This window comes from Capra hircus, chromosome 23, assembly GCF_001704415.2.
Source record: "Capra hircus breed San Clemente chromosome 23, ASM170441v1, whole genome shotgun sequence".
In the NCBI taxonomy this organism is placed as follows: domain Eukaryota; kingdom Metazoa; phylum Chordata; class Mammalia; order Artiodactyla; family Bovidae; genus Capra; species Capra hircus.
The window spans coordinates 19268388-19285269 of NC_030830.1; the positions used below are offsets into that span (position 1 = coordinate 19268388).

At 38.9% G+C, this 16882-nt stretch overlaps 2 pseudogenes; one reads left to right on the top strand and one right to left on the bottom strand.

The window, feature by feature from the left end:
• On the top strand, window positions 993–5188 carry LOC108633411 (annotated as a pseudogene).
• On the bottom strand, window positions 11568–12521 carry LOC102175343 (annotated as a pseudogene).

A 16882-nucleotide genomic window follows, 5' to 3' on the forward strand; every position in this document is an offset into this window, starting at 1 on the left:
ATAAATGCTGGAGAGTGTGGGGGGAAAAGGGAACCCTCCTACACTGTTGGTGGGAATGCAAACTAGTACAAACACTATGGAAAACAGTGTGGAGATTCCTTAAAAAATTGCAAATAGAACTGCCATATGACCCAGCAATCCCACTGCTGGGCATACACACCAAGGAAACCAGAATTGAAAGAGACACATGTACCCCAATATTCATTGCAGCACTGTTTATAATAGCCAGGACATGGAAACAACCTAGATGTCCATCAGCAGATGAATGGATAAGAAAGCTGTGGTACATATACACAATGGAGTATTACTCAGCCATTAAAAAGAATACATTTGAATAAGTTCTGATGAGATGGATGAAACTGGAGCCGATTATAGAGAGTGAAGTAAGCCAGAAAGAAAAACACAAATACAGTATACTAACACATATATATGGAATTTAGAAAGATGGCAATGATGACCCTGTATGCAAGACAGCAAAAAAGACACAGATGTGTATAGTGGACTTTTGGACTCAGATGGAGAGGGAGAGGGTGGGATGATTTGGGAGAATGGCATTGAAACATGTATACTATCATGTAAGAATCGAATCACCAGTCTATGTCCGATGCAGGATACAGCATGCTTGGGGCTGGTGCATGGGGATGACCCAGAGGGATGTTATGGGGAGGGAGGTGGGAGGGGGGTTCATGTTTGGGATCGCATGTACACCCATGGTAGATTCGTGTCAGTGTATGGCAAAACCAATACAGTATTGTAAAGTAAAATAAAGTAAAAATAAAAATAAAAAAAGAAAGTGCTTGGTTCAGTGCCTGAAACACAGAAGATACTCTTACCTAGTAACTCTCTAGCACCCCCTTGTTTGCCAACAAAAGAGTAACTGTGAAAATGCCTCAAGCTTCCTCACAAACTCTACTTCCTCAGGGGGGAAAGACTTGGATTAAACAAACAGCTTAACAGTATGGAGTTCTCTTAATTCCAACAAGCAGAGTACAATGGAAAGAGCTAACGACAGCGCCTTCTCTGGGTTCATTCTCCTGGGCTTCTCCAACCAGCCCCAGCTGGAAACGGCTCTCTTTGTGGTCATCCTGATCATCTACTTCTTGAGCTGCTTAGGCAATGGCGCCATTATACTTTTGTCAACGATGGATCCTCACCTCCACACCCCTATGTACTTCTTCCTCTCCAACCTCTCGTTTATGGATCTCTGTTTGACTACTTGCACTGTCCCTCAGACCATGGCCAACTTTAAGGGGAAGGACAAGACCATCACCTATGGCGGCTGACCCAGCTCTTCATTGCCTTGGGACTTGGGGGAGTAGAGTGTGTCCTCCTGTCTGTCATGGCCTATGACCGGTATGTAGCTGTGTGCCGTCCCCTCCACTACATGGTGATCGTGCATCCCCAGCTTTGCTTGCAGCTGGTTGTAACTGCTTGGCTTACGGGCTTTGGCAATTCTGTAGTCCAGACAGCACTGACCATGACTCTTCCCCTCTGCGGTAAAAAACCAAGTGGACCATTTCTTCTGTGAAGTTCCAGTGATGCTGAAACTGGCCTGCACCAACACCTCTGTCAATGAGGCTGAAGTCTTCACTGTCAGTACCTTCTTCTTGGTGGTGCCCCTGTCACTCATCTTGGTATCCTACGGTCACATTACCCGTGCAGTCCTGAAGATAAAGTCGGCCCAAGGGAGACAGAAGGCTTTTGGAACCTGTGGTTCTCACCTAATGGTAGTGATTATTTTCTTTGGGACGCTCATCTCCATGTACCTTCAGCCTCCTTCCAGCTATTCACAGGATGTGAACAAAAGCATTGCACTCTTCTATACTCTGGTGACTCCCCTGCTTAATCCCCTGATTTACACTTTGAGAAACAAGGAAGTCAAAGGGGCACTAAGGAGACAAATGAGGAGAATCCTAGACTTGAGACAGAGTTAACACAGCACTTGCAGGCCCAGGAAGTTCTGCAATGGAAGACTTTCGAGTGACTAAACACTAGTTAATGTAATCCAACACATCCTTATAAAGCACCAACCATGTGTGAGACAGTGTTTTAGATACTTGAGACATATTAGTGAGACAGAGGCTAAGCCATTGAGCTAAACCTTTTGCTAGGGAGAATATATGTTAAATAAGATATTCTAAAAATAAACTATGGTATATCATGTACTACACATTAATGGAATGAACAATAATTACATATACAAAAACATGAATGATTCTTACAAACATGACTTACAGTGAGCAAACTAGATACAAAATAATTCCTCTTGTATGATTCCATTTACATAAAATTCAACCCAGGCACAACAAATCTCTGGTATTGAAAGTCAGAACAGTGGTTCCGCTGGGGACTGGGAGTTCTCTCTAGGAAGATATGTGGGGGAGGGGCATTCTGGAGTTCTGGTCAGGTTGTGATTCTTCATCTGGATGTTGGTGACATAAAGTATTCAATCTGAAAATTCATCAAACCTGAAACTTCAAATACGTGCACTTTCTGTATGGATGCTGGACTTCAAATCATTTACTTATTAAAAGTTTTAGATAAACCAGATATTAGCAGAATACTTTGATTCTAAATGATCACACTAAGTATTTTTGTTACTTTCACATAAAATTTGAGTTTATCTTCTAAGTGATCTAAGTTTCTTCTATCCATTGACCATCTTTAACAGGTTTAAAGACTTTAGATATTAGCGATTTGGGGCCAATTCAGATGAACCTTGTTTTGAAGATCTCAATTTAATGAAGATCTCAATTCAAGATCATGTGTCCTGTGAGTCTCTCTGGTCTCTTCATTCCATGGAGATACTTAGTGACCAGGTCTTGAGACAAAAATCATAGTGATAATTTTCAGATGAAAATTCTACTACTGGGTATTATATTGCTTTGAATTAAGTTTATCTAGAATTTAAAGACATTTATTGTGAATGTTTGTATGTCTCTATTTTTATAATGTAGCATACAAAAATGCATAATTTACTAGTAGCCAAAGATATTTTCACTTACTAGAGATTTTAATATTTTTCAGCATTTTAATAGCATATGATAAAAGGGCAGATACTAAAGGGAATCTATAAAACAATGCAAAAACAGAAATAATTGTCTGGTAAGCTTAACGTGCCTTTGTGCAAATATTTTCTTTTTAAATATTTCTTATTTAATAATTGCAAGTTGGATGGTTTTTCATGCATTATTCTGCTAATGAAATACTACAACAAGGATTTTTCTTTATTTAAGCAAAAATAGATCATTGAATTGTTGAGTTCTGTACTATTCTTACCTCTGCTTGTACTGAATATGCATGATTTCTGATTATATTTTTTGTAATAGAGAAGATATAATTTTTTTGTATCAACCCCCTGGAGTTCTCTTTTAAACCATGACAGCTAGCTTCACTGATAACCATATCATCTTTTGGCACAAAAGTTCCATACTCTATAGTCATCTAGATGCTTACATTTTTCCTTTTCAGCAAACAAATGCTGAAAATTTATCATTTCATTCAAGGTAACCTTTTGTGAACTGCATTCCCCAATAAGATGCATTAGGATACAGCTGAACACAGTTCCTACTGCAAGTACAGTCACTCCTCCTTAGCCACAGACTCAACCAAACATGGATCCATATGATCTGTCATTCTCCATAAAGTATTTGAGCATCCAACTTTTCTGGTATAGGAGTGAGTGGGAGGAAGTGCCTGAAACAACCCCTGGCCAATACTGAGAAACAATTGTACTTGGAATGGTCAAATTAACTTTAGCAACCATATTTTTAAAGCCATTAGAAAGCTGTGAAAGTGATGACGGTGATATAGACATGAGTAGCAGAAAGCACTGAACACTTCTGAGGTGAGCTGAGGGAAACTGCCTTTTTTTTTTCTCGTAGAGCATTTGAAGAGTGTGAGTGTGAGATGAGGATTGAGCATGGCCCATAAGGAGGGACTTTGGCACGAAAACATGAAAAGCCAAACAATCATATAAGGCTAGCATGACAAGCTGAAAACTTAAAGGGACTTAACTATGTGGCCAGATGTTTCTAGCAGACATTTCTATTTCCAGTGGACTCCCCAGGAAGCCAGAAAGGCAGACAAAAGTTTCAAAAATATGGAATAATCTATCCTGCTACTCCATTGTGCTTAGGAAACAAAAACTCACTAGGGTAAGGGGTCCTTTCTCTAACACATAGTTCTCTTTGGTAAGGCAGTTGCCAAATTTTGAAGCTTCATGAATGTGAAGGTGCTCAGTCATGTCCACTCTTTGCAATCCCATGGACTATAGCCTACCAGGCTCCTACATGCATGGGATTTTCCAGACCAGGATACTAGAGTGGGTTGCTCTTTGGCTAAATAGCTAAGCTAGATGTCTTTGAGGGGCAGAACTTAAGCTCCACGAGTCTTTCAGGGCTGAAAACAAACAACTTCTGAGACTTTCTGTCAAAACCCAGGAGAAGATTGTATCTCTTGTATCTCTAGAAGACAACAAGATAAAAGCTGAATAGAACAAGGACCAAGTGTACAGCAGAGGAAACTATAGTCAATATTTTGTAACTATTTTTGTACCCAATAAAGGTTAAGAATCTGAAAAAAGATATATATACATACACACATTGTGATCATCATTTCATTATGTATGTAACTCAAATCACTGTTCTATACATCTTCAGTTCAATTCAGTTCAGTTAAGTCGTTAAGTTGTGTCTGACTCTTTGACACCCCATGAACTGCAGTACACAAGGTCTCCCTGTCCATCACCAACTCCTGGAGTCCACTCAAACCCACGTCCATTGAGTCTGTGATGCCATCCAACCATCTCATCCTCTGTTGTCCACGCCTCCTCTTGCCCTCAGTCTTTGGAAGGGAAGTTATGACCAACCTGGAAAGTATATTAAAAAGCAGAGACATTACTTTGTCAACAAAGGTCCATCTATTCAAAGCTATCTTTTTTCCAGTAGTCAGGTATGGATGTGAGAGTTGGACTATAAAGACAGCTGAGCAGAGAAGAATTGACGCTTTTGAACTGTGGTGTTGGAGAAGATTCTTGAGAGTCCCTTGGACTGCAGGAGGATCCAACCAGTCCATTGTAAAGGAGATCAGTCCTGGGTGTTCATTGGAAGAACTGATGTTGAAGCTGAAACTCCAATACTCTGGCCGCCTGATGCGCAGAGCTGACTCATTTGAAAAGACCCTGATGCTGGGAAAGACTGAGGGCAGGAGGAGAAGGGGACAACAAAGGATGAGATGGTTTGATGGCAAAACAAACTTATGCAATACTTTATATAAGACATGAAGTAATAAAACTTTTAGAAGAAAATATTATTCCTCAACGAAGCTCGAAGAAAATAAAAGAATAGCCATTATTTAAAACAGAAAGGATAACAATAGTTGGTGAAGTTGGAAAAGGAACACTTATGTACTGTTGATAGGAAAGTAAGTTGGTAAGCCACTATGAAAAATAATATGAAGATATAAGGAAAAAACTAAAGATAGAACTTCCATATTATCCAGCAATCCAAATCCTAGGAACACCAAATAAAATGAAATCACTATCTGCACTCCCATGTTAAAGGCCCCACTTTTCACAATAGACAACATACAGAAAAAACATATGTGACCAAAGAGGTGAATGGCTAAAGAAAAAGTTCTATGCATATCCAAAGGAATATTATCATTAATGAGAAAGAATGAAATACTGCCCTTTGCAATAGCATGGATGGACCTTGACAGCATTATGTTCAGTGAAATAAGTCAGAAGAGAAAGACAAATGCTTTATGATCTTACATACATGTGGCATCAGAAAAACTGAACTTGTTACAAACAGAGGGAAGAATGGTTGTTACCAGGGCTAGAGAGGTAGAAGAATGGGGAGATACTGGCAAAAATGCACAAACTTCCAGCTAAAAATTAGTAATTTCTGAGGGGTCAAAAAAAAATGAACTTTTAAAAAATTTTTAAGGGGAATAAATATTTGACAAAATAAAGATCTTAGCTAACACTACATAGATATCACTTTACCGTATATAGGTTTATCAAATCATAATTTGTATTCTTTAAACTAGCTCAATTTATATCTCATTAGATATAGAGGAAAATAAATGAAAATAAGAGTTATTATTCATTTCTTTCATCCTACTTATTTTTCCTCTCCTAACTCAGATTTTCACTATTGTTTAAGACAAAAAGTTCTACATAGTTAATAAAGGAAAATACTCTAGCCTATGTACAAAGACTGCATTCTCTTTGTGATCCCAATTTCAATACAGAGCCTGAAAGAATGGCACTTCTAAAAGTTTAACATTTTGTGTATCCAGCATAACAGCAAAAGGAGCATGATCTCTTCCATGAAGCTACTTAGTGCAGCAAATTCTATCAGTTTTCTTTTTAATATGACTTGCAGGAATAAAAAATTACCACATTGACTTGTGTGTATTTGTCTTTATTTCAGAAAACATTGAAATTACACCATATATAAACCTGTATCTTCTAAGTGATATAAGCTAAAGAAAACATTTCCTTCTACTGTTCATCCCCAGGTAAGAGTTAAGAGATCTATCTAAAAGTGGTTGCATACAAAGTGTGTGTTAGCGGATATGTACATCCGGCTGTGTGTAATAACATAGTAATATGTGTTATTAAAGCCAAATAGAAACCAAAATAGAACATGCTGGGGAGGAATATGGGAAGAAATATTCTTTGGGAAGTACTGGAGGCTTTTTCCAAGATGGGGAGTAAACTCAGAGAGAGGTTGATCTCAGGATAAAAATGACACATTGATGGCTATGGTGCTCTTTATTTATACTAAACCAAACAGAATTCTCATTGAGTGGATGCATCATTAGGAAACTATCCAAAGAGAATCTTGGGAGACTATTTAACAATTCTCAAATGCATGAAATAAGGACTTTAAAATATTTAGTAAGCACTACTTGTGACCAGTTAATACAAAATCAGGACTGGGCTCCTGAGAAAGATTTTGACAACTAACAGTGACATTCCATTGATCCTGAATATCCCCAATAACCTAATCACTGGAAATGCCTAGTTTGCTTCAATGAGACTAAAGCTACAGGCACAGCAACAGCTTCCCTGGTGGCTCCGAGGGTAAAATATCTGCTTGCAATGCAAGATACCCAGGTTCAACCCCCAGGGAAGATCCCTGGGTCAGAAAGATCCCCTGGAGAAATGGCAACCCACTCCAGTATTCTTGCCTGAGGAATGCCATGGACAGAGGAGCCTCATGGGAGTCCATTAGGTCAAAAGAGCTGGACACGGCGGAGCGACTTTCACTTTTCACAACTGAAGAGTTTTGCTCTCAAAAGAGGTTAAAATTATCCTCAGAAATGGTCACCTAATTAGAAGAACTTGCAGCTTCTAAAGACATTGTGGATTTAATTCACTACAAAATGGTTAAAAGAATCCACCAAACAATATAAATCAGAAGAATAGATTGTTTAAAAGGAGCATGAATACCCAATCCCTACAGCCACCTCAAGGACACCTTCCCCTGAAACCTCTGATTCAGGAGGCACACAACTTCTCATTTCTGCATTTACACAGAGCACCCCTTCCCAGGAAACCACATCCACAAGACATTTCCACGCACTGTGGTTCCAAGTCTGCCATATCAAGTTGAATTAGGCTACAGTACTGAAAGATGAAAGAAGCTCTCAATCATAATATAATCAGGCATCAGAAAAGACCACACCTACAGAGGAAAGAGGTGACAGAGAACTATAATCTGTTCTTCTGCCCTCAGTGACCCTGGTTAGAGCAGAACCCTGGGCAAAGAGTTAACACTAAAGTCTACTGACTAGGAGATAAAAGAGGATATTACAGGGGTCACTATATGCTGATTCAGTTCAGTTCAGTTCAGTTCAGTTCAGTCGCTCAGTCGTGTCCGACTCTTTGTGACCCCATGAATCGCAGCACGCCAGGCCTCCCTGTCCATCACCAACTACTGGAGTTCACTCAGACTCGCGTCCATCGAGTCAGTGATGCCATCCAGCCATCTCATCCTCTGTCGTCCCCTTCTCCTCCTGCCCCCAATCCCTCCCAGCATCAGAGTCTTTTCCAATGAGTCAACTCTTCGCATGAGGTGGCCAAAATACTGGAGTTTCAGCTTCAGCATCATTCCCTCCAAAGAAATCCCAGGGCTGATCTCCTTCAGAATGGACTGGTTGGATCTCCTTGCAGTCCAAGGGACTCTCAAGAGTCCTCCAACACCGCAGTTCAAAAGCATCAACTCTTTGGTGCTCAGCTTTCTTCACAGTCCAACTCTCACATTCATACATGACTACCGGAAAAACCATAGCCTTGACTAGATGGACTTTTGTTGGCAAAGTAATGTCTCTGCTTTTCAATACGCTTTCTAGGTTGGTCATAACTTTTCTTCCAAGGAGTAAGCGTCTTTTAATTTCATGGCTGCAGTCACCATCTGCCATGATTTTGGAGCCCAAAAAAATAAAGTCTGACACTGTTTCCACTGTTTCCCCATCTATTTCCCATGAAGTGATGGGACCAGATGCCATGATCTTCGTTTTCTGAATGTTGAGCTTTAAGCCAACTTTTTCACTCTCCTCTTTCACTTTCATCAAGAGGCTTTTTAGTTCCTCTTCACTTTCTGTCATAAAGGTGGTGTCATCTGCATATCTGAGGTTATTGATATTTCTCCTGGCAATCTTGATTCCAGCTTGTGCTTCTTCCAGCCCAGCATTTCTCATGATGTACTCTGCAGATTACCATTCTACTAATGTTTTTAGTAGGGTGGATAGGGTCTGTTTAGAGTGCTATAAACCTACAGTATACAGACTACAGTTGTTCTAATGAGTAAAAGTCTTAAAGCCAGAACACGACTGGTTCTGATGAGGACACATGTCAAGTGAGAAACTCTCAAGCCTACCTTTGCTGACTTGTACGATACAAGTTAAACAAGTGAGAGTCCCTCATTTATTTTATATATTCCATGTTAAAAACCTAAGTTCAGGAAGCAGTGTCTGACTGGTTTGGGGCCTCGCGGACATTGCACATGTTGTTGCTCTTGTTTTGTATTATTTTCTAATTGTCAGTTTGGTGCTGGTTAAGAACTGTGTTTCATAGGAGTCTGACTGACACTTCAGGCTTCCAAGGTGACACATTACCTGAGCACACTGTGTTCACCTTGTGTTCCTCAGAAGGCAAAAATGATGAAAGATTATGACTTGCTCTTGGGTGTATTGACAGTTCTGAACTCCAGATGGGATCAAATAATTTAGCCAAGGCCTGGATACACCCACTGCAGCCATTTCACAGATCTTAAGAATTCAAAAGGAGGGAATTCCCTAGCGTTCCAGGGTATAGGCTCCATGCGTCTACTGCAGGGGCCATGGGTTCAATCCCTGTTCTAGGAACTAAAGAGGGACAGCTTGAAAAGGTAGATAGCATTTTAAAAAATTATAAAACAGAACTTAACTTTGGGTATGTGGTATATTTTAAGTGATCTTTTTTTTTTTATTAGTGTAGCCTGGGATACCCCTATTATCTGTAATTTATTCTAAAGTAGTATACACATCCAAATGACACTCAGGCATTTGCTTAAAACAAATAAATCTGTTTGTGTGTGTGTGTGTGTGTGTGTGTGTGGCAGTCCTTAGGACCAGACAAGTAGCTGCTCACTCATGAAAATGGACTTTGTGACGTCATGTGACCTTGAGGGTTTCTGCACCAAAGAAAGTATCATTGAGGGATTTGTAAGTGACTCTTCGGACATAACTATCAAGACCTGATTCAGTAATAAGGAGAGGGGGAAATTTCTCACCATTCAGAGTACAGAACACTCCAAACTGCTTTTAATCAGGTATATGTTCAGCATTACTGTGGGGTCAAAATACTTGGTTTCACAAGTATTTAACTCAAGGGTGAAGAGTGTGGTGCTGTTAGGAATATAGATAAAATGTTGACCCTGTATGTAATTTACCCACACTGCCATGTCCAGCTTGCAAGACCACTTCTCAGGCAAATTGGCCGAGAGGGTTCAAGACCCAGGAAGATGATTAGTTGCTAGGATAGGGAACTGTGTGATAGTGTCACATGCTTTTGTCTCCACTAAGAGACACAAATGCACTTACTTGCCTAGTGGTACATGCTGGGGAAATCTACCAAAAGTCATAAATATTTCTGTGATGATGGCACAGTCAAAGCTATAGCCTCCAGAGAGAAAATACACTGTTCATGATGCTTAACTTACACACACAGAAAAAAAACAGAATCTATACCTGAAAATAAATTTATGCTGTAAACTGAGCTTGAGTGGGGATCTAAGACCTAGAATGGCAGATTAATTTTTTCCGGAATGCTTACTTTGTTACTCAAAATTCAGAACTCTGTGACAGTTATTTCATAATTACACAGCTATTACTAAAGCTTAGGCATGTGTTTTTAAATTAATAGACAAAATATTAATTTTTTCATTTTCCTTCTGATGAGTCTGAGGACATCTCCACAAAACATGGGATTTCCTGGAAATCAGGGGCCATTTCCAATATTTTTATACTTCACTAAATCCAAATTTCACAGGAAGCTTAGTAGAGGAGAGATTCTAAGGTCTAAACCAATTGATGCCTAAATCAAAGAGTTTATAAAATGGCACGACAAGAATAATCTAAACATATTTTACCCTTTGAAACTTATGCTGTGTCACAGGAGGTAAAACATGTAGAATACGCAGTAGAACCTGGGTCATATGCTGCTCAGATATAATGCCCTTGAAAATTCCTCATTTAAAAATCTCATTTTGGAGAGGAACTAAGAGGTTCACAAAATTAAAATAACCAACTTTATACTTCACATCGGTGTTTTTCTCCTGCTGTGAACAAAAATGCACGTAAGAACTACCTGGTGTTCTTACCAACAAAGGGCTACCAGTGTCACAGCCAGCAGTGCATCGTGCCCTTCGCTCAGTGAGTCCTAGGGCGGCCTTCTCTGAAATGATCCTACACAACATGGCTGCTGCGCTGCTGAGGTTACAGTTGCACCTGATGTCTGAATGGCTTTACCGGGATTAATGCAGCAAGATTTTCTTTGAGATCCAACTTTATTTTCCCCACAAGTGCTCCACCTACATCAGTGAAAAACATCTGATCAAACCATCAAACTATGAAATATTAGTAGAGTCATGATCAAAATAAGAGAATGAATGGTATCTTCTAGTAACTCCTAGAAAATATTATTAATAATATTCCTTACAGTGTTTCAGTGGTTTTATGTTCTCATTTGGGCTTCATGTAATATAAACGCATGTCTTTTTGTGAATAGATGTGAACAATGTACCCAAAAGAGAGTGCAAATAAAAATCCTTGGAGCTGTCAAAACAATAACTACAAAACGGATGCTGTCAGAACACTGAATCAGCCTCTCTGGAAGTTGAAATGAATACATGAACTTAGAATCTGAACACTCACTTTTCAAAGGGAATGAAGGAAACAAATTCCCTTCAGAAATTTCAGAGGGAATTTTAGATGACTTGTGCGGGACACACAGATACATCTAAAGAGCACTGGCGTTCAAGGTCCTTCCATTCAACTGTCCTCCTCAGCCATCATCTGGAGTCAGAGGCCTTCCAAAGCACCTTCTTCATCGCTCCCTTCACATCCCTGTTCCTCAGCGTATATATGAGGGGGTTGGTCATGGGGATAATGACAGTGTAGAAGAGAGACATGAACTTGTCCTGATCCTGGGAGTTGTTGCTGCTGGGCTGATAATATACGTAGAAGGCTGTGCCAAAGAACAGGGAGACCACCGTGAGGTGCGATCCACATGTGCCAAATGCTTTTCTCTGCCCTGCGGTGGACTTTATTCTTAAGACCGCCCTGACAATCTGACCATAGGAGAACACAATCAACGCAACAGGTGTGAGAAGAATGATGACACTGGCAAAGAAGGTTGCGTACACATTCATAGTGGTGTCCACACAAGCAAGTTTGAGAAATGGAGGGATCTCACAAAAGAAGTGGTCTAATTTATTTCTCCCACAACGAGGTAAAAGGAAGACAAGCACTGTCTGCAATAAGGAGTTGGCAAAACCAGTGATCCATGAAGCAGAAGCCATCAGGGCACACAGACGAGGATGCATGATGGCTGTGTAGTGAAGGGGCCTGCAAACAGCTGCATAGCGGTCCAATGCCATAACTCCTAGGAGAATACATTCTGTACATCCCAATGCCAGAGAGATATACATTTGAACTACACAGCCACCAAAGGAGATGGATTTGTCTGCTCCGCTGAGATTAACTAGGAGCTGTGGAACAATGCTAGTTGTGTAGCACATGTCCAGAAAGCTCAAGTTAGACAGGAAAAAGTACATCGGGGTGTGAAGACGTGGGTCCAAGTAGGACAATGCAATGATGGTTGTGTTTCCCAGCAAAGTGAAGATGTAGAAGATCAAAAGGACCACAAAGAGAACTGGCTCAAGTTGGAGCCTGTCAGAGAAGCCCAGTAAGATAAATCCAGTGAAGGAACTTTCATTTTTCTGTTCCATCCTTTGCTAGCACATGGCTCCTGTCAAATCAAGCATTTAGCAATTTATTAAAGGTATCTTCCAAAAGAGTGCAGGGATAAAGAGGAAAATTTGTCATGTTCAAAGACATGGTCATGTGATTTATATGCAACTCTTTGAATAAATGATGTACCTATTGAAATTGAGCTCTATACTATCACAAGAAGTTATATACAGAGTTTTATATTGATAATTAATATAAGAAAATAATTAATAATAATAAAATCAAATAATGAACCTTGGTTTGCATCAATCATACATATAAAGTGCCTTTTTCAGATTGAGTTTAATAGGATTATAGTATGATCAATATATATGTACATTTTAGAGAAAGTGGGAATGAGGGAAATCAAAGGAGAGTGATCAGAAAGAGTAAGAAAGATGTACACAAAGGGAGAAAGTTTATTTTAAATATGTATTGCATAATTCTACATAACTGGGTATGAACATACATCACATGTAATAGGGGCTTCCCTTGTGGCTCAGCTGGTAAAGAATCCACCTGCAGTGCAGGAGACCTGGGTTCTATCCCTGGGCTAGGCAGATCCCCAGGAGAATGGAAAGGCTACCCAATCCACTATTCTGGCCTAGACAATTCCATGGAATATATAGTCCATGGGGTCACAAAGAGTCAGACAGGACTGAATTATTTTCACTTCACATGGAATAGAATAATAGAAAATAATCTCTGAAATGCATTCAGATATAGAAATTTATGAGCTAGAATGTAGTTGTACAAAGGATTATATTACATTCAAAGTATCACTATGATACTGCCTCATGTAAACATTTTGGCAGAATAGTTACTCTACTCCTAATACATGATATTAGTGAATGCTATATCCTGGTCTTTTTGGATAGTACTAAAAAGTAAATTGCTCAGAGCCTGAAAAAGCACCTTCAATTATACTGTTTAACTTTTTCTGTTAAGATATCTAAAATTACTAAACCTATTTAACAAGAACTCCAAAAATGTATTCACTGTGCATAGTCAGTTCATGGGCTTTCCTCTTGGCTCAGTGGTAAAGAACTGCCTGCCAATGCAAGAGACACAGGAAACATGGATTCAGTCCCTGGATCAGGATGATACCTTGAAGAAGAAAATGGCAATCCACTTCAGTGCAGAAAATCCTAGTAGGATAGAGTCCATGGGGTCACAAAGAGTTGGACATGACTTAACAACTAAACAACAGAAGTAGTCAGTTCACAGTAGAAATTCAAAATCCAGTGACCTGCACTTACATTTTCTTTCTGTTGATTTCATTTTCATATATGACCAACAACTAAAATGCCTGGAATTCCTATAGGAGACAGGATTATTCACTATCAACAATTCATTTGAATGGCAATGAAGAACATATAAATGAGGAAGAAATGGATCAATCACAATCTCAGAAATAAGACTTCTAATCAGTATGGACAGGGTTTGGCCAGGTTGGGGAGAAGAGACTGAATGGGGATTTCTTTGCTGTTTACTGAGTGAATGTCCTCAAGACAAAGCGAATCAGGGAAGAAGAACAGAGCAGACAAATGTGCTAAGCAAGGATTGATCTCAAATGGAATAGCATGAACCTGATCCCATAGAAAGCTGGAAAATGACTCTCCAAACAGAACTATCTGCTGGTAAAAATATCTGTCTTCACTTACACAATCAATGCTACCTGAGCATTTCAAGTGGGGCAGATAAAGAACTGAATTTTATTTTTTGAATTTAAATTTACTTATTTTAATTGGAGGTTAATTACTTTACAATACTGTATTGGTTTTGCCATACACCAACATGAACCTGCCATGGGTGTACACGTGTTCCCCATCCTGAACCCCCCTCCCACCTCCCTCCCCGTACCATCCCCTCTGGGTCATCCCAGTGCACCAGCCCCAAGCATCCTGTATACTGCATTGAACCTGGACTGGCAAATAGTTTCTAATATGATATTATACATGTTTCAATAAAAGAAATGAATTTTAAATTTAACTTTAACTCAGGTAAATTTAAATACCTAGTCATTTAAATGAGTCTAGTCACTACTATGCAGATAACAAGCTGTGGAGCATGCATTGGAGATGCAGCCCCACATTAACAAAAAGGCAGCCTTTTATATATCCCACGAATCTGTCATTGACTGCAAGCTGCCCCAAACACATTCAGGAAACCTCCTGGCAATGTGGCTCTGATTCAACAGATGGCAAATTTCTGAAGAAGGAAAAAGCTCTGAAGCTATCAGTCAACACTCATGACAAATATGATGTGGACTGGTGCACCAGCCAGTAGAAAAGATCTGAGCTGACACCGGAAGCATTCATACAAAACGTAGAGTTCATTCATAAGTGTGTGCAAGGATGGACGGACAGTCACCAGTGTACATTACACAGCACCTTGTCATTTGCCTAATTTACTGATAAATTAAACATTCAGATCACCTTTTCTGACCCATGTTTCTCCTCTCAAATTGGTATTTCTCCTCAATTGAAGAATGATCATATTTCGTTAACAATAAATTTAAAAATGCATTGACACGATAACCACAAAATGGACATTCATTGTTGTAACTAAAACTAGCATGTGGAAAAGTACACATGTTCATTTCTTTAAGAACATGAACATTTTAAAACGACAGGTATTGACAGTACACTTTAAGAAACATTCTGTAATTTCACAGAAAATAAGGAGCTGAGGAAAAAATAACTGTACAGTCTAATATTTTCACATTCACATATATACTATTATTCAATTACTGAAGGACAGGTTCTATTGCAGCCAAAAATCTTGTATTTAAATTTTTCCATGTATACATACTGAGACAAAATGAATATACTACAATAGGATGAAATGTCTAGGAACAAAATGTTGGCTTCCATAAGGAACAGTTAAGTTCTTAAAGTTGGTGAATTTTTATAAAAACTTCTGTTTCTTTTGCCAACTGACATGTACGTTACTCAGTGTAACCTTTAAAGAACACTTGCAACTGAAAACAAGCTAACTTACCAATTCCTAAGTGCTACAGAGATCAAGTTCCAGTCCTCTCAGTGTTATTCACCTCATGTGAGTGTCCTAAGCTCATTCTCTACCTCATTTCCAAGTTCCTGCCTTTAATACAGCACTGGGCATAGGAACCTAGGTATGTAGACTAAGGATGCAGGTTGCATGCAATGAGTACATAAGTTGGCTCTACCAGCTTTGGAATATCCTTAAGTTTTCCTTAAGCAAGAAGATGCTTTCTCTTGATAACTTCAAATACCTTCACACAATACTGAAGATCAGCATTGTGCCTAGCTGGTAGGATGACATAGGAAGGCAATCTCAAACTCTCAGGATTCCTTCTGAATATAATGCCTTGGCTCTATGACAGAGAGCTCATTATGAAAGCATGAGATTGGTATGAAATATCAGTAAAACTGGTCTGGTGAAAACTGTTTACCTGGCTGAAGTCTCTGAGGAATGTATGTCCTATACTGTTAATTAGCTGATGTCACCTAGCTGCCCAGAGATGACAATCCTCGGGGAAAATGAATATCAAAGAGAATCCAAGAGAATACCTAATCTGCCTCTTTTGTAACTTCTCATAAGTGACAGAGGTCAGACAACTCCCTAGACTTTGCAGTTATCGTAGCTCTCTTCTTTTAATGGCTTAGTTATTTTACTAAACACTTGAGATTTTTTCACACAATTGCAAAAAAAAAACTGCATATATAAATAAGAACTCGTTCAGTTACTTAACGTTAAATATGTTAATTTTCACCTAATTTCCATAACCCAATTCATAATTTTCACCTAAAATCCACATAATATTCATTTTAAAATTCTTTTTTTCTTTGTTTTATACTTAAATTTATTTATTTTTAATTAAAAGAGAATTGCTTTACAGTATTTTGTTGGCTTCTGCCAAACATCATACAAATCAGCCATAGGTATAACTATGTCCCTTCCCTCTTGTGCCTCCCTCCACATCCTACTCCTCTAGGATGTACAGAGCCCCTGTTTGAGTCCCTGAGTCATTCAGCAAATTATAACCAACTTCTAAGAGATCACAGAGTTAAAGTTTAGGCAGATTCTAACCTTTAAGGTAATACATTAAATAGCAACACCCACATTTTACTCCCAAACTTCTAATGTGGCTAAGGAAAAATATCAAGTCTTCTATGACATTGTTCAATTGCTATCAGAGAGTTGCAAGAATTTACTTAAACAAACAGAAAAACTATTGACTTGTTAAATGGAACTCCCATGGTTTTCTACAGTTCAACTCATCTTTCCATTTACGATGCACATGATTGAGTTATTTAAGATAGCTATAATTGCTAAAGTAAATTGAAAGAAATTTGAAGGGCACTGTGTGTTTTGAAGTTTGAAAATCAAT